Consider the following 22,543-nt stretch of genomic DNA (forward strand, 5'->3'; position numbering starts at 1 on the left):
TGATAATTATTCTCCTGGATTTATTAAGGTCATGTTCCACTAAGAGGTACCTGGTCAGTTTAGTTCCTGGACTACTTTTCAATGAATGGAAATGTTCTGTCTGGCAATTGTAGTAGGTGTTTCTATTGCTGTCTGAAGACCTGCAAAGATTAGGCCAATTATAATTAGAAAATTAGTTAGACATTTACTGCTGAGTAGCATCTGCTGATGCACGTTGTCATGAAAGAAATTCAGAGGAGGAAGATTAAACTGAGATTGTCTGTCTCCACGGCAACTCTTCTGTTGGGTTTTGGATGGTTATTGATCTGTGCTTTAGAACAAAACCACTGTGAAACATTCAAGAAATACATTTTATTCTCTCATTCGCAGCACCGCCTCACTCTTCTGTACTGTCGTACAGAAATGCAAGATTCAAGCATTACACACGTTGAAGAAGCAGCGGTGCTGTGTATGTTCAATCAATCAAACCCCACAATGAAAAGTTCCTGAGCATTCAGAGAGTACGACCTCTAACCAAGGCATTTTTGCGAAAAGTTAATTTAGACTGTGGTCCCCTGCGGTCGAAAGAAAATGAGTTCCCCCAAATATTCAAAGTCCCTGGGAAAAGCATATGCGGTCAAAAAGGAGTTTAGCCCTCTTAATTTCATATACGGTCTCTTTTTCAGTTTCCTGTACAGGGCCTTCTTCACCGCTATTATTATCCCATGGCTCTGAACTTTGGAAACTCCGGTACACGTTTAGTTTTGGATGATTATGGTTATTAGATAAAGAATAGATCACCTCCGCCCTCTCATCAAGATCCTTAGTAGAACTGTTTAAAAAAGCCTTCTAGTCAGGGCCCACTTTGGTTCTTCAGCAGCTCCACCTCTCTGGTTCTTTAGCTCTTTTAAGGAGCCGTTTGTAGGTTTGGATGTAAGTGTTGAGATCGGATGAGCAAAGCTACAAACCATGACTGAGCCACAACATAGGTTGATAGTTTATATTCAGTCTGGTGGGACAGGAAATTAAACCTCCAGGTCACTTTTCAGTGAAGTAGAAGAGGTTTTGTGTCCAGTGGTTACGGATGTGAGAGGAAGGAAGCCGTGCTTTTATTTTGCGTGATCTTGTCACTATGGGACTACCAGAGCATCCTCCCCCAATGAACCTCAGAACCAGACACTTGAGCTTTCTTTCAAAGTGGTCGTCTTTTAAAACTCCGACGTGATGAATGAACAAATCCTTCGCATACTTTATCATTTCAGTGTTAGACGTTCTATTCCTTTAACAATGTGTTGTCGCTAAAAGGAACCCACAGAAAAGCATCCTCAGGGACCTTGAACCTCAACAGCTAGAAAGTAGATGGAAGTGTGTTTCATGTAAGCTTGCCAATAGTTTATCATAAGCCACAGATATCGGCTTCCATAGGCATCTTGGCCAACACTTTAATGCAAGAAATTCATACTTTACAGCATACAAATTGTCTCTAGCTTCCTTAAACCCAATTCCAGTGCTTTATACCCTTCCTTTCTGTCAGAATCAGTTTTTACCTTTAAAAGTGATCTGCTGTCAATATAAGCTGCTTATATTAAACGATTAACAATAGAATTTTTCAGTAGAGCGGCAAGAGCTGCCTGTATGGATCCTCTTTCCCCCATTTTACATTTATTTGCTTCGCCAAGCAGCGTTTTTTGAGCGGCTAAGTGTGATCGAGGCCCCACACCGCCGGGAAGTAAAACTTCAAATGAAAATATTCATACACATGGCAGAAGTCCATCCAAAGTCAGATTGATGATCCTTGGGGCAATTAATCAATCTTTGCAACCATAGAAATGAAGACTTGGACTTTTGACCATGTCAAAAAGAAAATGGCAATTCTCGTTAGTTAATATGCTGACATCACATGTCGTCAGGGTCTGTTAGTGTGTCTTTTTTTGCTCTGCCGTTCAGCTGGCAGGTTACAGAGGGTAATCGACGTCTGTTAAGGCCAATTCATCCTTTCTTTCTCACTTATAAAAGAGATATCCTGAATGGCAAGGCTACATGCACACACACACACACATACACACTAGACACTAGTTATTTTAGGAGCCGATCACAAGTCACATTTTTGCACCCTCAAATCCAATTATTGTTAACGTAGTCACCCTTGAAAGTGAGAGCGGCGCGGTTTAATTATTGGTTGTTAATTTTAGTTCAGGACAATTTTGAGGTTTAGTATCTGTCCAAAGGAATATTGAACTCGCTTCACTGTTGACGTCCATGGACTCAACAACATCCAGTTAAAAGGTCAGCAGAATGAGTAGGTCAATACCAAAGCTGAACCATTTGAGGTCAATGCCAAAACATAAACACGTGAGTTTATTGCCCAACCTGAACCATTTGAGGTCATTGCCAAACTTAAACTATTAAAGGTATGCTGAATTAAAGTCTAGCCTGAACCATTTGAGTTCTATTCTGACAAATACTATTCTGATTCTGAGTCTATGCCTAACCCTAAATATTTGAGGTAATTGCCTAAGCCTAAACAATTGAGGTTAATGCCTTACCCTAAACATGTGAGGTCATTGCCCAACCTAAACCATTAAAGGTAATTGCCTAGCCTGAACCATTTTAGGTCAATGCCTAACCCTTAATATTTGAGGTCATTGCCCAACCTGAACCATTTGAGGTCATTGCCTGACCTTAAATATTTGAAGTAATTGCCTAACCCTAAATATTTGAGGTCATTGCCTGACCTTAAATATTTGAAGTAATTGCCTAACCCTAAATATTTGAGTTCATTGCCCAAATTGAGCCATTTGAGGTCAATGCCTAACTTCAATCATCTCACAAGAGTTTGAAAACGTGTGTGTTATCTTCTGGCTGTATGGGTTATAACTGCCACTGAAGTGGAATAATCACATGTTATATTGAATTGAAAAAGGCTTGCAGTAAATGGTTACGAGAAAATCCACACAATTAGTAATTGCTTTAAGTAAAAAATAAAGAAATAAGTTTCAGATTCACTTTGTACACGGTTATTTTGATCAATAGGAAAAAGGTATTGAGTATTAAAACTCAGGCCTACTAGTCATGACCCCATGCCTGCACATGACTTTATTAATCTGACAACGTAAGAGAAATTTCGCGGGAAAAAGAAAATAAGGAGTTTGGAGTTTGGTGAGGTCTGGAGGTATATGCGTGTGATACAGGCAGATCATTACATTACATAGTCACATTCATATTTTCCCTGTTGAAGTGGGTGAGAGCAGACATGCATGGAGATAAGGGCCGTCTCATCCATTAATGTATGATTCATAGACAAGTAGAAGATATGAGTCGATGCATCAGGCTTCAACCAAATCAAGACAGCCACTCAGTGTTATCTTTCTGCCGACAGATGCTGGACACTGATCGCCTCTGGGGACCAGTAGAAAATGTCAGACGATAAACTCTTTCTTCTCATGAGAACAGGGACATCAATTGATTCTATTGTACTCCACCAAGAGGTTATGGTTTTGGTTTGTGTGTTTGGTGATTGTCAGCAGGATTATGGCAAAAAAATACTTCTGGCCTGATTGTCATGAAACCCGGTGGATGCGAGCAGCGAGTAGTGAGAGGATCAAACAGGTTGTTAACAAATACTTTAAGAATATGTAGGGACTGCTGTCACAGGGCATTCTAACCTTTTCACTGAGAGTGAGAAACAGGCCTAGACTTTCATGGTTTGAAGCTACCTGTCTTTTAGTGTTGTCAATGTTGGGGAAGGGGCTTTCAGGCCATCCAGTCAAACCGACGACGTAGACACTCTGCAATGACCTGCGAGTCCATCAAAAATAGACTCGGCATGGAGTCTTTGTGGGGCAGAGCGGAACGCCACTTCTTAGACGATTCTGGGACAGGGCTGAGACACGAGTGGCTGCGATCAGCTGTGGTGGCGGGATGGCAGCCAGAACCCCGCGCAACTGTCTTCAAACTATCATCATAAATAGACCCACTTTCCAGCAGTTCCTGGTAGATTAGAAGTTAAACCCACCACTGGTTATATGGAATGTTTCACTTGATTACAAGGTTATTCATTGTACAACTGGGTTGTGCAACAACATGCGGTTTGTATTCCCAATTTGCTCCATAAAAAAAACACCCTTAAAAAACAGTATTTCATAGATAGATGAAGGAGGATGAATTAAAGAGTCTTACAGCCTGAAGAATGAAACTTCCCTGAAGTCCAGTGGGACGGCAGCTGATACTTCTGAATCTCTTTCCAGATGGCAGCAGGGTGAATCGGCTGTGGCTGGGTTGGTATTGTCTTTTAATATCCTTCCAGATCTTCGGAGACACCTCTTGTTATTAATATCACTGGTGTTCGGTAGATGATGTTCTGGGCGGTATTAAATCACACGCTGTAGAGCAGTATCGTTTCCAGCCAGGATGCTTTCGATTGCACCTTTTGTCAAATTTAACAAGAATTTGGCCCAGGCATTTTACCTCCTTCAGTTTTATAAGCTCTCCTCACCAGGGTGGAGGTGTGTGATGGCTGCCAGGTTGTTTGTGATTCTGATTTGCATTCACTTAAAGCTGTTAAGTTGCTCCCCCTTAGCTCCATTGATGTAAACAGGGGCGTTAGTCTTCGCCTCCTTTTCCCCCCGAATCATCAATCAGCTCCTTAGTTTTTATTGACATTGAGCAGCATGTGGCTAAGAGAACACCACGCTGTCTGCAAGATTTATTTCCTTTCTAAATTAAATCTTGTTGTTTGTATTCTGCCTGTTGAACTACAAAACCAGCAGATACTGCGTGAGCTGGTCATCGAGGCCACTGTGGCTGAGCGACCAGCAGAGCCAGACAGACCTACAGGGAATTATTACGAGTGAAACATGCACTGTAAAATGTAATAGTAAAGTTTAGTTAAAAAAATTAGTGAGCTTTACTCATTTCTGCTTACTTTGTTGACCTTACTTTAAGAAACTTAGTAAAGAACACTTTTTGGTGAGTAAAGTTATTAAACTTATTATCTCAAGTAAGCTTTACTTTTAAAAAAAAGAGTGAGGCGGACTCGGAAGAAACTCGGGCGCACTCGGCAGCACTCGGCTCGAATACGCATGCGCAGTCGACCACTGAAGACGTTCTTTGCCCGAGACGGATTGTCGGCAGCGAGAAGGCAGTGCACTGTGCAAGTTACTTTAAGGTAAGTTTCAGCATCTCAATAACGTTTTGCCGTTCATGTCCTTAGTAAACATCGTCGTATCTTCGCCATATTGTTCATAAGTATATTCGTAGTTGAATGTTAACTTTACGAAGCGTTTAATGTAAGATAGCTAGACCGTCAAAACAAACGAGTCACAATGGTAATGGCGGACATCGTCGTGGCTGTCTCACTCGTGTGCATTAACGCAGCACTACGGGAGTCACACAACGCTACTGTCACTGAGTTAAGAGTGAATGCAATGTTAGGTTGAATGTAACGAGGAATAATTCAACCACAACCGTATGATGGAGAACTTCTCGGCCACAGCGAATGTGGTACAATGTTTTTTTTTTTACTTATACATCATTTCTTATTTTGTGATATTTAATGGAAATGACATCCATTATAACCAATAGCAAGTTTGAAACTAAGCTCCCTGCCAACCTCCCTACAGACTATTTATGACTTCAATCTATCTATCTATCTATATCTAGGATAAGCATTTCTAATCATATTTGTCTGTGAAATCTTCCATTAAACTGATGGCTTTTTAAATGCATCTTGACGAGGAGATATTTGCAGTTTGACTAATTGCTTTTGTTGTTTCTTTTGTAGGCTTTGAAAAACCTGGCAATGAATTGTAAGTATTGCTTATTTTCTTCTACACACTACTGCATAACACATGGAAGCGTTGCCAGATTGAGTCCATGTCTTCACACAGTGTCTCCTGTGACGACCATGAAGGGCCGATGAGGGGAGCTGATGAAATCTGTTCAATCTAGAAGCCACTAGTTTTCTGCCCAGTGTGATGTTGTATGTTGTAATGTGTTTACTGTAGGTCTAATATGACTAAATCTTAATTTATTTCTCTTTCCGTTAGATTCTGGCTGAGTTCTGTCGCTTATCAAGCAAAAATCTGAGTTGCAATCAGAGTTCTTCAAAGATCTCGACAAATACACTCCTCGCTTCCTGGAGATTTTCAAGGCCCAAGGGGGAAGTGTCGGAGAGAAACTTGAATATCTGCAATGAGTCACACCTGGGGTAAGTTTCTCAAGCAGTCATTTTTCTTTATGTGGTTAATAAAGTAGTGTCACAGCATTGCATGCAGAGCTGTCAAATGATTGTCCTTTAACACTTGTGAATTGTGTGTGTTTAAAATATTTTTTTAGAGTACAGATGTGACTGGAAGGTGAACACCAGTCCTCCGTGGCTCTCCCGTCATCCTTGGAGATGACAACGCAGACTTCTTTAAGAATTTGTAAGTGGACTTTAGTCAAAATTATTTAATTCCACACCACAGGATGCCCAATAAATCTCATGTGTTCTGCCTGTTAATCTTTTGGTATTGGCTACTTCTCTTCCAATCAGTGCTTCTATACTTTTTGATTCACTTATCCCTGATTGGGGCCCTTTTAGTGGGATCTCCCGTCTTTCCAGTCAGGCCCAGTTGCAGCTCTCTAGTCGCCCCATTCAAAACCCAAAGGCCTTCAAAATAAAAAATTACAAATCATATCACACCTAAATGGGTATCTGTACACCTTCACATGTCTGCATGATGGTAGAGGGGTTCTACTAATATCTCCTGTTACCAAAAAGGGTTTTCACTTGTAACATTATCGCTATTTCTTTGTTGCTTTTGGGCAATATGCTCGCTCTACTGCCACAGGAGGTTCAGGAGCAGCCAATATGATGCAGGTGTGACGGCTGAAGATGGTAGGTACCTGTTCAGCCTCCTGTGGTAGGAGCACATTTCCCAGAAGCAGCAGTGACAAAGAAATGTGGATGTTTACCATGAATATAGTTGGTTGCCCACGTATTATACGTTGGTCTTTCTTTATTGAAGGTGTGAGTTTAGGATGGCGTGAAGCTTCGACTTGACCCTATGGAAACACAGCAGATGCCACCAAAGGGTCCTGATCGGGGTGTGTTGTGATGCAACTGTATCAACCTGTTCTCAGGCCCTTCTACATTCTGTTGTTTACATTTGCTCTATTATTGTTGTTCCATTCAAATATCATCCCTATTTGTAAATATGATAATTCATATTCTTTATTATTAGCTTTTGCAATCATTCAGTGAATCACATGATCAATGAATTAATCATCGCACTCACTCCTGAGCATCTTTCACTTGATTATCTAATAATATCAGAATCCAAGTAACCATTGTGTGTTCTACCATAGAAATGCAATGTGAAATTTGACATGTAATTGTGTTTTTTATGCTGCTCTTGTTATTAGGACTCTGATGACCTTCTGGACGTGTCCCAGACCTCCATTGGGACCCTGACGGTGCTGAAGACATTGTGGCCTCCTCACTCGCTGGACCTGGAGTCTACAACTACTGCCATCGTTTTGGGAGGAACAGTCGTGATGGGTGACCGTGATAATCTTCCCCGTGCCGTGTGGCTACTCTTCGGACTTATTTACCCCTGAATTTGGAGAACCCTCAACGAGTGAGGAACACCTTCTGAATTTATTCATAGAGTGCTTCTCACTTGGACCAAAAACCCTAAAATGCAATCACTCAAAAATCTACTGATGCCATAAGGGAATGTGTTCACGATGTGCAGTCAGGCCCGAGAACTTCACCCTTCTATCTCCAATAGAACTCTTTTTTAGAAAATGTCTGTTTTTGTTGTTTTTCTGTCGTGAAATTTAGCAAATGCCGAAAACGCTGTGTTCATCATATTTCTGCGTTACAAAACCTAATCAGGCAACATGTTCAGTGTTTTAAGCACGTTGTTTGAGTTTTAAAACGTGTTTTTCTTCTAAATAAACGTTGTCTTCCATTGTAACTGTTCTCCTTCTTTTGTTTCAACAACTTACAGTTTTTAGTTCAGCTTACTTGATCATTTTAAGGCAATCGGTTTCCTCACTATTTCTAAGTAATGGGATCTCATTGACTAGTAAAGTTAACTAGTTCTTATTAGTACTGTTTACGTAATATAAGTTGGATCTTTTAAGTTGTCTTTTTTAAGTTAACCTAGTAACTAATAATTTTTAAGTTAACTATACTAATGTTTACTGCAATCGCATGAGTTGCCTAAACTTAGTTTTTTTTAGCTTCAAGAACTTAAAATTATTGAGCTACTTTACTTAGAAATGTTGAGGCAATCGGTTTCCTCACCTTTTTCAAGTAAAGTCAACTTATTACATACTTAAAGATTTTTAAGTTACCTTCACTCGTATCTTTTAAGTTGTCTGAACTGACATATTATGAGTTGACTTAACTTATGTTTACTCCAATTACATCAGTTGTCGAAACTCATTTATTTTTAGTTTTAAGAACTTAAAATTATTGAGCTACTTTACTTAGAAAATTTGAGGCAATCGGTTTCCTCACCTTTTTCAAGTAAAGTTAACTTATTACATTTTACAGTGTGGACTTCAATAGGTTAGGTGGACAGCAGCATGACACCAAATGAATGTTTACGTTGCTAAGTGTCGACTGGATGTGTAAACACATGTGAATTTTCTAACGTTAGCTCTAACAACTGTTCGCTATAACAACTGTTTGCGATAATAACTGTTAGCTATACCAATGTTAGCTATAACAACTGTTAGCTATAACAACATTAACTAGAAAAACTGACTTCAGACCTGCAACTCATGTGAAAAGCCAATGATGGTGTTTGTTTGAACATGTTGAAGTTAATGCCACTTAATTAGAATTGTCTTCACATTAAGCATTAAGGTGTATGGGAAGCAGAGCATCAAGTGAGCCAATGAGTGAGCCAAGATAGGATTGTTCCGACCAATAGAAGAGCAGGAGGCAGGCGCCTGCCCCATAACATGCAGGGATAACCATTTCAATCAGGGCCTTTTATTGTACATAGTCCATTGAGGAACAGGCAGCCATCTGGCAGGGGAAGCATAATATAGGGGGGCCTGAGTGGGACATCATAACGTCATAATCAATCGAAAGGTTTGGAGGGAAAGGCAGATGGACGCATGTCAGATGATAAGGAGGAAACAAAAGAGGAATGTAGACACACAATTGCTGCTAATCAATTTTATTTTTACTTAGTTTGTGTTCACTTTATTACAACTATTATAGACACAAGGGACATAATACTGTTAGGTTGTTGTTGTTATAGTACAGATGTAACTAAAACACTTTTATCTTGTTTTGCTGAATGATAACTTTGGATCAGAAGGGATTGGAAGCTTTGTTGTTAGCACTTATAAAGCATGTTGATCCTCTTGATGTCCCAGCTGGACATGCCCTGCCTCTGGCCAATCTGGGCGTTGGCGTTGGGGATGGGAGTGATGGAGTCCCGCCCTCGCTTGATGGAGAAGGCTGTTCTTCCATAGTGCATGATGGAGGTGTAGTCGTAGGGAGTGTTCTGGTTGTTGGTGTCCCGCTTGTCGAAGTTGTAGGCCATCTTTCGGTCGATGTTGTCCCAGTTGATCCGGACGTAGGAGTCGCGGTCGCTCCTGGTCTGCTCGTGGTGGAAGGCCAGAGCGTGGATGATCTCGTGCTGGATGATGCCGTGGTAGAGGCAGCCCTGCCTGCTGAGAGAGAGCTCCTGCCTTCCTCCCGTTCTGCCGAGAGCTGAGTAGCATCCGCCTTTGTTCTCGATGCTGATGTAGTCGTTCTGGTTCTGACGGGGGACAAAGCGGATGCAGGTGCTTTGGGAGAAGGACTTCATGGCGTTGTCAATCTTCTGCTTCTCGCCCCTGGGGAACTGATTGCTGATGGTGAAGGGAATCGTGACCAGGCCGTTGGAGCCTTTCTTCCACAGGCACTGCTCTGACCAGCACTTCATGGCGTTTCTGGTCTTGGGAGCTAACAGGTCTCCTTCCAACAGCATCTCATTAGAGGCCCTGTTGGATGTCAGAATCCTGGTGCCGATGTCGACGCTGTCATCTTCCTCCATTTGGGGCTCTGCTTCGCTCCCTTCCTCGAGGGGAGGCCCGAGAGAGGCCGAGCAGCAGCAGCAGGCCGGCAGAGGGAGTCATCTTCAGGGTGAGTCTGGTGCTGTGGAGCTGGTGTGGAGAGACTCCTTGAAGCTTGATGTTTGACTCAGTTCTTTCCAGGCTCTTTATACGCTCCTATACAGGTGTGTCTGCAGGAGGATTATGGGTAGGGGTCCAGACTGCTCAGCCTAAATAAACCTCTCCAGGGAGGACTCCACAGAAACACCTACTGTTCAAACATGGTCTGTCATCTCTGGAGATAAGATGGATGAACACAGAGGGGTTACTGGGTGGGTCTTGTTTAACGAGACATCTTGAATTACCTTTAAACAGGATGACTTCACAATTTACTTTGTGAGACCATTCGCTTTTTTTTATTTCTCAAAGTGAGTTAAACAAGAATGAACAATTCATGGACGTATGTCCAAATTGTTTGTAGTGTCTGCAAACTGTTCAACTGTAGCTTAATGGTGTTATGGTGAGACGGTTAAATGACAAAAAAATATAATTTGTGATGTCTTATTCTCTCAGAAACAGTTTTGACACACCCCACTTGCAGTTAATAAGTATTGCCATGACTTGCCAAATATGTTGCTCTTGAGTAAATATCAGCCTTCAGTTGTCAAGATCATATTTTAATACTATTGACTGATGGTAAGACCACTAAAGTAAAAGCTGGATTTTTGACTCAACAACAAGCAACTGCATCATTTAATCTGATTGTAGGTATATTTATCCTTTACAAAACCTTGAGAATGTATTTAGTTAAAAACTCTGTATCTTGTTTATATTTGCAATATTAGTCAGACACCTTTGTAATATTTAAAAAAATCAGACACATCTGGTCTCAAAAAGATGCTGAAAAGCTGGTTCACGCGTTTGTTACTTCTAGACTGGATTACTGCAACTCCTTATTATCAGGCTGCTCTAATAAGTCTCTTAGGTCCCTCCAGTTGATCCAGAATGCTGCAGCTCGTGTACACACTAAAACCAAGAAAAGAGATCACATTACTCCTGTATTAGCTGCTCTGCACTGGCTCCTTGTAAAAACAAGAATCACTTTTAAAATTCTTCTCCTCACCTACAAAGCCTTGATTGGTGATGCACCATCATATCTTAAGGAGCTTGTAATACTATATATAGATATGCTGCTATAGGCCTAGACTGCCGGGGAACATCTTAGGTAACTCTGTTTATCTGTACACATGACATCTATTGCTTCTGTCCATCCTGGAGAGGGATCCTCCTTTGTTGCTCTCCTGAAGGGTTCTTTCCTTTTTTTCCCAGAAAGGTTTTGGGGGTTGTTTTTCCTGATCCGATGTGAGGTCAAAGGTCAGGGATGTCGTATGTGTACAGGTTGTAAAGCTCACTGAGGCAAATTTGTAATTTGTGATTGTGGGCTGTACAAAATAAACTGAATTGAATCGATGAAGCAGAATATTGGATCATATTATTATAACATTTTACAGGAGTTTTCAGTGGCGATGTCAGTTTTCGCCAAACTAAAGATTCACCGACATCGCCACGAAAAACTTGAGGAAAACTATACCTGCTGAAAAATGTACTTCTACCAACAAATGTTTTCAATCCTGGTCCTCCTCTCAACAGTCCACACATTATTTAGTTGTTTGGGCTGCGAGGTGAATCTGCTTTCCAGCTCACGTCGGAGCTCTGACTGCCGGTCGTGAGGCCCCCACTGGAATCTGTTGACCCTGCATGATTTTGTCTGATTTCACACATAATTAATGGCAAGCATTTAGAATAATTAAAGCCTTCTCGCTGACGCCCTGGGAATGATACCGGGCTGAACTATCATAGGTAATCATACTGATTCTACTGAATGGCCCTTTTTAAGGAGTTTTCTTCTTTCATATGTTCTGTTATGGATGGTCGATGTGGAACTCATAATTTTGCAGGTATTTGGTTATAAACTGAAATATTTCCTTTTGATATAAACCTGATGATGGGGCTTGATACAAATACAAACATCCCCAACATTATTACAATTCACTTTTTGGACAAGATCTGAAGGAAATTTCAAAGAAATTCCATTTCAGTCGATTCCATTTGACATTTCAACGTGCAATTCATCCATAGCATGAATGGAGCAGCAAACAACTTTGTGCTATCAGAGCTTGTCCCTATTTTGCTGACACAGGCATACACTGTTATTGCTGTTAGCACCATTTAGCTCTGGTTTTGGTCCCCACCAACTCTTGAGGGAAACACCTCTGAGATTGTCTTCACATTGTAATGATAAAAACATTGAGTATAGCCAATTTTAGTAGAGCACTTGGGAAAATGTACTTAGTTACTTTCCATCGCTGCATTCAATTGGCTCCTAAAATCACAAAAAGTGGGGAAAAAAAGAGAAAGCTTGCATCCAAAAATGTGTGTTTCATCACAAATGGCTGTTATGGATGCTGAAAATCTGGTTCAGGCGTTTGTTTCTTCTAGACTAGATTACTGCAACACCTTATTAGCAGGCTGCTCTAATAAATCTCTTAGGTCCCTCCAGTTGATCCAGAATGCTGCAGCTCGTGTTCTCACTAAAACTAAGAAAAGAGATCACATTACTCCTGTATTAGCTGCTGGCTCCCCGTAAAATCAAGACTCACTTTTAAAATTCTTCTCTTAACCTACAACGCCTTGATTGGTGATGCGCCATCATATTTTAAGGAGCTTGTAGTACCATATTGCTCCAGTAGAGAGTTGAGCTCACTAAATGCTCTCTAGTTGAGGCCGGAGCAGAGGGAGGGGCTGCAGGGTGTCGATGGCAGACTGGCCGATCGGCAAACCTCAGAAACCCCCCCACCCCCCGTCTGTGTCTCTCAGGCCACGAGTAGCACTGAGGAGCCTCGTGAGGTTTGGCTAAGAGCTGCCCATCAGTCAGCACAGACATCTGAGACATCCATCCCTACCAGCTGCTGGCAATGAAGTGCTGTTAAGAGAAGCTCTGTCAGCCCAAGGTCAAACCCATGCGGGGCAAACATACCTCAGTGTGACGGGCAACTGTAACAACTAAAAAGATACTTTTTAAAGCTGGGATGGCATGACAAATCTATTCGGTAGGTATTCAATTTAGTGTATCACACTAAAGGTTTCGGAAATCCAGTTTATTGAGCGAACAAATTCTTCTTCTCCACCTTGATGTAACCAAGTGCTTTCAATTAACAGATGTTTCCTTATTTTCGTCTTCTGTGTCATTGTAAAGGACTGTGGAGAAAGAAGGAGCCTGGAGGAGGGGCTGGGGTGGGTTCTCCTGAGGCAGTATAATGAATAGTGGAGGCGGACATCTAGCTGTGAGTATGAAAAAACACAAGGTTTTCCCAGTCCCCTACCATGAGCAGGGTGTGTCTTTAGCAATCCTTCCACTCAGCTGTACCAACATTCTCAGTGATTGTGAATAGAAAGGAACATGTACTGTAGTCCCACTCGCTGTGGCACAAAGCAGACATACGAGTGGGACCTCCTATTGCTGCACGACTTCCATTCAATCTTCAAATCTTAGCTGTTTGTGTGCCCCGGCAGTCATTTGACACAGACTGCGTGAGTGGCTTCTTAGATTTCCGTTATGGCCGTTTCAATTCGAAGCAAAAAAATTAATAAATGCTCGTCCAAGAAAAACCAATAGCGTCCATTTTCAATTCAATTCAGTTTATTTTGTGTAGCCCAATTTTACAAATTACAAACTCCCCTCAGAGGGCTTTACAATTTGTACACATAGACATCCCTGAACTTTGACCTCACATTGGATCAGGAAAAACTCCCAAGAAATAGAAAAAACCTTTTCAGGGAAAAAAAGAGAAGAAACCTTAAGAGCAACAGAGAAGGATCCCTCTCCAGGATGGACAGAACAATAGATGTCATGTGACCAGATGAACAGAGTTACATAAACATTCAATCCGTATGTATATATGTGTTCTGCTCTAAAGACCAAGGCATCTCTGGAACAAGGACCCACGGTGAAAAACTAGGGAACAGAACGGGTCCGCCGGAGAAGGTTCTCCACTGGTCTGGGGCGGTGATTCTCCACTGGTCTGGGGAAGTGGTTCTCCACTGGTCTGGCTGCGGGACCCACCATCACCACTGAATGACAAGACGCAAGGAACATTTTCTCTCAAATTTATTTCATGAAAAAATGGTGCAGTTTGAACTTAAATATCACAGCACGCCAACATGAAAAAAGTAGTTATTAATATTCCCTTTTATAGTTAACTAAAAACCAAAATATGATGACAAATAGTAAACTCAAGCAAGTAAAGCAATGTTAAACAGCAATGCGAGAGTTCGTTTCTCTTTTGGTGAGCAAGTGAAAAAATTCCCTTTTAAGAAAAGGTTATCACATGTCTTTCAAGCCATCACGGGCCACATGAAATAACGTGGCAGACCGGATTCCGCCAGCCTTGGGTTTGACACCTGTGCTTTAGACTGTTGGAGGAAGCTGGAGGTTTGTGAGAAAACCTATGGTAACATGGGGGCACATGCAAAGTCCAGTAAGAAGAGCAGCAATGGTTGATTTGATATATGGGAGTGTTTCTCTTCTGGCGTAGCGACGGGTCATACAGCCAACGCAGTAAATCAGGGAAAAATAATATCAGAGTTGGCTATACACATCTGTCCATGGAAGAATAAAACTGTTGTGAGGTTTGGGTTTTAGGCCCCAGCAACTCGTTGCTCAAGCTTCGGTAGTAGTCTGGCTTTTCCTCTCTCAAGCCTCCTCCGGGAAGCCAACTCCCTTTTGGATCCTGAATTACGACCACTGGAACATTCTCCACGATGGCACAGCAGATCAATCTCCAGGTCATGTGAGGATTGAGCAGCAGGGAAGGAGGAATTATCAGATCAGAAAACCGGCGCGTGTTGTGGGGCATTAAGAACTTTCTCGCCGTTTCAAACCTATCTTGAACAAACAGACAATGTCAATAAAGGTATGGGTTTACAATACGTTGAATATGGAAGATGGAGGAAAAGCCCTTCTGCCTATGTCCCTCGGTAAAAGGGATGAGCGTCGAGGAATGAAGGGATGAGGTGCAAAGAGATGAGGATCGATGGAAGTAAGCAAGGGGTTGGATGATGGAGGAAGGATGTGGGGGGGGGGGGGGGGGATTGAAGGATGAGTGACAAAGGGATGAGGCTCCAGGGATGAATGGATAAAGGTTTGAATCTGGGTTTTGGATGGACGGATGGAAAGGAGAGCGATGATAGCCAGGTGTCAATCAAAGGTGGGAAGACGCGAGGGAACCGGGGGAATCTACACTGAGAGTTGGCGTGGGGGGGATGTGTCTACTCATCAGGACCCTCAATGGTTCCAATACTCAAACAAAAGAGAAAGCAGAGAGAACAAAAGAAGGAAAGGCTTTTGGACGAAGTGATGATGTGAAAACAGAGTCAAAGGTGAAGTGGACGAATCACGTTGCTTAAATACTTTAGTACAAAATGGGATGTTTTAGGGTTTTGGTCTTTGTTCATGAATCTAGTTAATTCTGCTTCCGGGTGGTTGTGCCAATTCTTTTTTTCCCTTTCTAACTGACCGTGGCGATTCAGACGGCTGTTTGAGAGGGAGCTTTAGTCTGGTAATGTTCTGATGAAACCATCAGTGGTCATGGAGGCTGAGAAGTGAAAGGAGAGGAGAGGGAGGGGATTCAAGTGTCCATCGGTGTGAATTAATCATAAGCCCTGCAGCTAGTGTCTGCTCCGGCTCCCACGGCTCAGCGCACCGTCTCATTGGCCTTGACAAGTGCTGTTGGCATGACGACCACGAGGTGTTGGCAATTGTGACGTGAAACAAACTGGATGAAATCTCCATTGTGCTATACAAGAGATCAAGTTATGATGATGCACTAGTAGTCCTCACTCAGCGAGTCCTAATTGGAGACCAAAGCCCGGAAGCATTGAGCATTTAAGTGATGATCTGAGACTTGACCTTTGACCTATTTCATAGATTTTTATAATGACTTTGCTGCACCTGGCACAGGTGAACATTTTTGTGAGCAAGCAGCACAACAACATGGATGTGGTGTTTTTGTTCACATCGTTTTCAAAAAAGCAAAGTGCAAAATCAGGAGAAGTTGCGTATTCATCCAGCAGTAAGTCAACAGGCTTCAGATACAGCCGGTATCAGCTGTGCTCCATTGCTCTCCTCGGGGGAGGAACTCCCATGTTTGGGGAGGGGGGCGGGGTGATAAAGACCTACGTTTAATGAATCGTCCAGATTGTGCTGCCCACACATCTGAGATCCAAACTCGTGGCGCGCCGGTCCACTTTGGCACGAAGTCTGTCTGAGCTAAATCTGATATTAGTGAGCATAGACTTTGTTCTGGCATGATCGGTTGACAAAGATCCACGGAATAGACAATGACAGTGCAACAATGGGAGGATGTTCAGCAGGTGCTATATCAAACCAGTCAGGAGCACCACCCGCCCTCATAACTGACGGAGCTAATCAAATACCATGCAGAGAAAAAGGTCTTATTGTGAATTTGTTTTAATTGACCTCTTGTATTGCACTTGGTAACCCTTAGTCTGTGATAAGTGCAATATCAATAAACCTTATTTACCTACTAGGTGTGTGATTGGGTTTCAACCATAGACTGTACTGTATAAAATAAGTGGACGTAGTTGTTGGGATTTGGGGACCGACGTTTTGAAGCCTCGAGTTCGGTAATTTTGTTGTTGTAATGAAGCGATGCTCAGTCACGGCAAGCCATGAAGCATATTCCACTTAATGGTTTACAATGTTTACTGAGGGAATACATCCATAGGCATCTTCTCATAGACTTCTATGCAACTGGAGGAGTCGCCCCTGCTGGTCAGGAGAGAGAATGCACATGTTTAATACATCACGCTGTCTAGAAGAAGACTTTAAACTAGAGATTGAGACATAAACTCATGTTTGCAATGTTTACTGAGGGAATACATCAAGAGAGAAGTAGAGTCATTATATGGACTTCTATACAACCAGAGGAGTCGCCCCTGCTGGTTAGGAGAGAGAATGCAGCTACAACACATGAAGCATAGACTTCTATACAACCAGAGGAGTCACCCCCTGCTGGTCAGGAGAGATAATCCACATATTAAGACACTTCCCCATTGGCTTCTCTTGGCAGAACCGCAGGTTGCCGGCCTTCTTTCAACTGTGTTTCACAAGAATATTGTCGCAATATTATTTCTTAACGAAACTTTTCATTACTACGATGTAACAATGTGGCCGTGTGGGAGGCTTGTGACAATAAACGCCTCCTGTAAAACTAAAGGAGATGTTTGAGACGTGGTATTGTTGGAAGGCTAGCAATTTAATGTGAATTCATCCTAAAACAAAGGCCAGCATGAACACTTCTCCTGGCGTAGATCATGAGATGGAGAGCTCTGAATGAACAGACCATTAACAAGCACATATGTAGTTGTGTGTTAACAGGGCCAAAGGGCTATAAAACAAATCAACGTAAACAGGGTTTTGGGTCTCAATGTAAGGGAGGGTTCTGTACATTATAACCAGAGAAACAAGATCCTGTTGGTCGGGTGTTTTACGACGTTGTCCTCTCGATGACCCCAAACACATAAGCACATAAGCTTCTCTCCTGGACAGTCACGAGTGTCCTGGGGGGAGAACAGTGGTGAACAACCGGAATAACAGGTCCAGAAAAACAAGGATCAGGGTCTTCGTTTTGAGCTCGATATCGATTTTTCAAATGACCGCACTTTGGCACGACACTTTGCTCATCAGCTTGAGTTTTACTTCATTGACGGGTGTTGCGAACTATTTAGCCGTTAAACCTTTCCTACTCTCGTGTGAAATAAATATCCACTGCATTGCAGTTTTACTAAATAAGCCGTTGTCGAGCCTTTCCCAAGCCATCACTTAATCAGCTCCTCCATCGAGACGCCACCTGCTGACTGAGAGGTCATCGTCCAGCCCCTGAGGTGAGATGAGCTACGTCCCCGCGGCTACACAAATTGATATTGACACTCCACATTGGCTTTGTAGAAGGAGAGAAAAACTACTGGCAGACCCCCGGCTCCTGGCCGGACTCCTGTTGGTCTTCAGCCTGGGGGAGAGATTCATAGCTGTTGAACCTTCTCGCAGGGCTTAAATTATTAAGTCTGAGTGTTTTAAACCGACAACTATCCAAACCTTATACCTCTATATGCTATAGATATATAGACACCGGTGTACACCTTATTTGTAACATGGGTTGTCATGGGTGAAGCTCAGGTGCAGAGAAACAGGCTGGACTCCAGGTTAGAGTGAAAAGGGACACCGAGCGGCCCGGGTATGAGGGACCGTTAGAGACCGGGCATCGGTAGGCTACTGGTGGAACTGGCCGTTATACCTCTGAGAGCCACAAGCTAGCCACGCCGGTTCCCGGTGGAACCGGGCTCTCTCCGGGGTGCAGGGTGTCAGCGTATAAAAGGTTGACACCTTGCACACTGGAGACACTTCTGCCTTTAAAGCACGTTTCTAAATGAAACCCAAAAGCCTCGCCCAAAGTAAAAGTAAAATAAACTAAGTTGCTTTCTTTCTCCTCCCAGTTTTTGAATTGCGAGTAAGTTTAACATTCCTAAAATGGTACCAGAGGGTTTTGGGATCAGTTGGCAGCAGAAAAGATCAGAGTTCATCTGTGAATGCTGAGCACGAACTCTTATGTTCACTTCCATCGCAACCTAGAGGGGGCGGGGCTTATCTCTGTGGCTTTACTCCGTGGAAACAGTTATCACTAACCACTCGTTCTGCTTCATACTTGTTGAGGACATCCCACACACGTCTGAATATCTAACGCCCTTGTGTTTCATAACAATATCACATATATTTATATTTATACATGACATCACCCGTAGGCTCACACAGCTCAATGACTGCATGGGATCTACCTGGTGAAAAATTCTCAACGCTTTTTTGTGTGAACGAGGCTTCAGGACGAGTTTTCAGTGAGAAGTGTGCATGCAGTACATAAAAAATACAAAGAGCAAAGCCCCTGCCTGAGTTTGGGGCTTGTATATTTAAAGAAGAGTACAAAGAGAGGAGGCCAGGAGAGAGAGAAGCTCTGAGCGGAGCAGAGGACAGCGAGGAGCCTCGGGGTCTCTCTGTGGGCAGAGTTACACTTATAGAGAGAGATCACATACTCATTCATTGGGTGACTCGGGTAGATCAAGGGAGGAAACTGAGAGTGTTCCAGTTCCACAGCAGCAGTGATTCTACACGAGAAGATAATCCGAGTGCTGCCACCTCATCCTGCCACAGCGTAGCCGGGTCGGTAAACTCGACTGAATAGATGAGAACAGGACTGAGAGCTTCATCCTGGGGACGCCATCGGTTCATTAATGCTGAAGCTAAATGGAATTCATCGTCTGTCGCACTTTCGCCGTGACATTTGGAGCTCCTTCGGTACACATCGCCTCGTGCCGACAACCAAAATGGGCCGTGTGCAAAACCGGACCTCAGCCAATAGCGTCAGAGCGTCTGCCACACATACAAGGCTGATACATATTAAGGTTCTGGTACTGGGCACTTCGCAGATGATGAAAGTCAGGCTCCAGATGCGGTGAATTACGTTTAACAATATTTAATGGCAACAAGTTTAAACAGACAATCAAGGCTCGCGATTGCGGGTGCGTCCAACCTGATACCCCACAGGCACTTCCAGTCAGCTAACTAAACAGTTCCTTCACAATAAAAGTCTCGTAGGTCACTTTATGGATTAGAGTAACCTCACGGGCTTCAACCGGCTTCGACATTTCTGAAATACTAACTAACATTCATCCCCATGCGACATTTACTCTTGCCATTTACATTTGTTATTTGCATAGAGAAATCAGTCTTTCCCTTATGCTTCAAAATACATTCATAATAATATTCTCCCTAATATTTCCTATTATATCTTTCTATATGTATTAATTTAAAGCACAAGACTTCCGAATTATAATAAACTATTACAACCTAACAATATACACAGCACTTTATGTTGCTACCGTGACGTTGTTACTCTGAAACTCACCAATGTCACTCCTCATGTCTGAACTTAAGCCCCGTCAGACAATGAGCCAATGTTACATCAGGAATAGTAATGAAAGGATTAATACATCATAATGCAACGATGTTCTTGAGAAAAACAGTTGAAAGAAGGCCGGCAACCTCCGGTTCTGCCAAGTGAAGCTAATGTGGAAGTGTCTTAACATGTGTATTCTTTCTGCTGACCAGCAGGAGGCGACTCCTCTGGTTGTATAGAAGTCTATACACTCTATATACTCTACTTCTCTCTTGATGTATTCCCTCAGTAAACATTGTAAACATGAATTCATATCTATATCTCTAGTTTAAAGTCGTCTTCTATACAGCATGATGTCATCATTTAGTGCATTATGGTCATTTGGAGTCAAACAGACCACAAAGTGGAGGATGCTTTAGGGGCGGGGCTTACTGTGATTGACGGCATCACTACGTCACTCCTCTGCATTCCAAATATGGTCACTTCCATTCATCAGGTCCTCAAACCACTAAGCGATGTCACGGTGAATAAATTACACTTCATATACACAGTTCATGATATTTTCAGAACAATGGGCCATCGAATAAGACCGCTTTTTGCCACTATTTTGCTCATTTGACTATCAACTTATGTTATGTGGAAATTATGAATGGCGAAATACAATTTATTAATTTCATATTGTTCAATTATTCTGAGATCCGTTCTTAAAATCAAAGGGGAATAAAAGACACATACCGAAATCTGGGCAGGGCTCTTGCTTCTTGACACCCCCACCACCACCCTTCCCACACACACCAATTATTTTAGTAAAGACCTCCAGTGTGTGAGGAGCTACCAGCAGTAGCGCTTTACTGTCAATTCAAATGCTTTGCACGACAAACACAACCGGAGCTCCTCTACCTGAGCCACCCGTTGTCTCTGTTCGCCGAGGTGACAACGAGGATGAGGCGGCGGTGTGTGCAGGAACTAAACCCCCCCCCCGAGACTGGATGCCTTTCAGAATCAGAATCAGAATCAGAAACAGGTTTATTGCCAAGAATGTTTTCACAAACAAACGAGGAACTTTTTTTGGCGGAAGGTGCAAGATTCGCATACCAAGACACCGAGGCGCCGTCCGCGGCGCCATCTTGGAAAGGGTGGATGAAAGATTACAGCATAACATGAGGGAAGAGAGGCGAGAAAAAGAAAAAGCCACCCCCCGACTATGCCCCTAGAGGGGTACAGTGTGGGAGCAGGAGAAACAAAAAACACCATTGCACATAAGCACATACATCTTAGACATGACTTGCAACGAGTAGGAAGGTGGGGAGGGGAGGTAATCCAAAGACTGGGCGATAGCCCCGCCATTGGGGGCAGAAGGTAACCAGCACCCTGGTATTTTGGGGTGAAAACTGCAGAGAGCACAACAGAGACATGTGTGGAATGTTAATGAAGCAGAGAGAGAGAGAGAAGAGAGAGAGATTAATTCAAAGGGCTTCACACACATGGTGAATGTTAAAAAAATTATATTTAGGTCAATAGTCAGATTTAGTTACCGTATTCAAAACGTATTGACCAGAGGCTGGTAGAGGCTGGCGTCCTGAGGGCAATAACGCAGAGCGTGTGCAGAGCGCGTGGTATTGACAGCGGAAAGACAATATTCTCTGGAGCTGTATGAACAATACAGTCTCCGCCCCTCATTTGAATTTTCATTTCAAACCCAGACCGAGGCTTCAATGAATATTGAATTATTGGCAGTAAATAACCTCATCAAATTAAGCATTATTGTATTGTTTGTTGGCGTCTGATGCTCATCGCTACATAACAATGCAATCACACACACACCTGTTAGAATAGTTTATGTAGATGGATAAGCAGTCGTATATCAAATGTGTGTTTTAACTCAACCCACCCTGAACAACTCAACCCACCCTGAACAACTCAACCCACCTTGAACAACTCAACCCACCCTGAACAACTCAACCCCCCCCCCTTAACAACTCAACCCACCCTGAACAACTCAACCCCCCCCCCTGAACAACTGAACCCCACCCTGAACAACTGAAGCCCACCCTGAACAACTCAACCCACCCTGAACAACTCAACCCACCTTGAACAACTCAACCCGCCCTGAACAACTGAACCCCACCCTGAACAACTCAACCCACCCTGAACAACTCAACCCACCTTGAACAACTCAACCCACCCTGAACAACTCAACCCACCCTGAACAACTCAACCCACCTTGAACAACTCAACCCACCCTGAACAACTGAACCCCCCCTGAACAACTCAACCCACCCTGAATAACTCAACTCACCCTGAACAACTGAAGCCCCCCCCTGAACAACTCAACCCACCCTGAACAACTCAACCCCCCCTGAACAACTCAACCCACCCTGAACGACTCAACTCACCCTGAACAACTGAACCCCCCCTGAACAACTCAACCCACCCTGAACAACTCCTCTGGAAAATGTCAACATATGAATTGTAATAATCAGTGCCAC

General features: G+C 42.9%; 2 long non-coding RNA genes and 1 pseudogene across 2 annotated transcripts; 2 read left to right on the top strand and 1 right to left on the bottom strand.

The window, feature by feature from the left end:
• The first annotated feature begins 5,112 nt into the window (after nt 1-5,112).
• LOC130204146 (uncharacterized) lies at nt 5,113-6,115 on the top strand. The gene is made up of 3 exons (XR_008833560.1): nt 5,113-5,146; nt 5,762-5,786; nt 6,027-6,115. It is a non-coding gene; the product is annotated as an uncharacterized LOC130204146 (long non-coding RNA).
• Nucleotides 6,116-6,345: 230 nt separating this feature from the next.
• Nucleotides 6,346-7,581, top strand: LOC130203413 (uncharacterized). The gene is made up of 3 exons (XR_008833499.1): nt 6,346-6,404; nt 6,990-7,068; nt 7,387-7,581. It is a non-coding gene; the product is annotated as an uncharacterized LOC130203413 (long non-coding RNA).
• A 1,705-nt stretch (nt 7,582-9,286) lies between these two features.
• On the bottom strand, nt 9,287-10,116 carry LOC130203412 (high choriolytic enzyme 1-like; annotated as a pseudogene).
• Nucleotides 10,117-22,543: the final 12,427 nt, after the last annotated feature.

The sequence above is a fragment of the Pseudoliparis swirei genome, chromosome 13 (genome assembly GCF_029220125.1).
Source record: "Pseudoliparis swirei isolate HS2019 ecotype Mariana Trench chromosome 13, NWPU_hadal_v1, whole genome shotgun sequence".
Classification (NCBI taxonomy): domain Eukaryota; kingdom Metazoa; phylum Chordata; class Actinopteri; order Perciformes; family Liparidae; genus Pseudoliparis; species Pseudoliparis swirei.